This window comes from Rhyacophila brunnea, unplaced genomic scaffold, assembly GCF_057557595.1.
Source record: "Rhyacophila brunnea isolate RB1 unplaced genomic scaffold, BYU_Rbru_1.0 scaffold_80, whole genome shotgun sequence".
NCBI lineage: Eukaryota > Metazoa > Arthropoda > Insecta > Trichoptera > Rhyacophilidae > Rhyacophila > Rhyacophila brunnea.
Window position 1 is genome coordinate 1,111,732 of NW_028233351.1, and position 1,276 is coordinate 1,113,007.

Genomic DNA, 1,276 nt, shown 5'->3' on the forward strand with positions numbered 1-1,276 from the left:
TATGCAATTATGTTTATTTAACTGCATTTCTTTATTTTTCCTCTATTTTTACTTAATAATTTCAAATAATATAAATTGGTGGATGTTTGTCTCTTAGATACCTGTATTTTTTTAAATTTCAGCTATAAAAAAACATGATATAATATTAAGAAAATATTCAAATATAATATTAATTAAAAAATTAAAAAGAATACAGCTAGTATATTTGTATATATGAATATTTTTTAAACATTGATGTAAATATGTCACTCTATCATAATAAGAGTATAGTAGATAATTATTTATATATTATAACGCTGAATATAATATGCGTTCAGGAATATTTTATGAAAAAAGGTCCAGATAAACGTAAAAATTCAACAACATTATAATTTAAAGATATACTTGTCAAAAAGTGGCATAAAATTCTTTTATCTTATAGATTGCAATTTCAAATTCTAGAAATCCAAATTGATCATTTGCAAATTTCACCATCATTAATTCGATATATTCTATATTTTTCTTGCATAACAATTTCGGTCAAAAATTTTGTTTAAGACAAGTATTAAATGATTTATTTTGCTTATTTTTTTAGTATAAAAATAATATGTGATATATTTTCTATTTGGAATAGTAAATTTTTGCCTCGATTCTTAAACTAAATGCAAAGTCTGGTAAAATCTTCGATTCAATAATTTTAACAAAATATTTTTATTAGTTTAAAAATGAAATACGTTTCTGTAAATATTCGTAGTTATTTGCAAATGTATATTCGCTTGAATGCGCTACAAAAACTGTGTTTTGAAGAAAAGCTAAATTTATTTTTAAATCTAGTCTTCTATTTTCAATCCAAAAAAGCAGTAAAAGCATATAAAAATGCGCAAAATATATCTAAAATGCTCAAAGTTGTATTTTCTCGCATTCCAAGTTTTTTGTACCCATAAAATAAACAAATCTAGTTGAAGACTGAAATGCTTCTTATCTTCCTAATTTATTGGATAACTTATTCCGGTTGATCATTACTGAAAATGTGCCGTTGAAAGGTATATAAATATTTATTATGTGTCAATTATACAAAGTAAATTTTCTTTTAGAACATAAAGCTATCGGATTAGAAAAATATTTTGGATATTTAATGTCTGACGAAATTCTTTCTTTTTGTTCAGTTATAAACAAGTCTCATGATAGTGAGTATTTAATTGGTTATCTGCTACAAGGAAACACCGTTATTATTATAATGTTTGCTTGCATACCTTCCCTTGCTTACTGAAAATGTGTAAAGTTGTTTAAGAGCCAT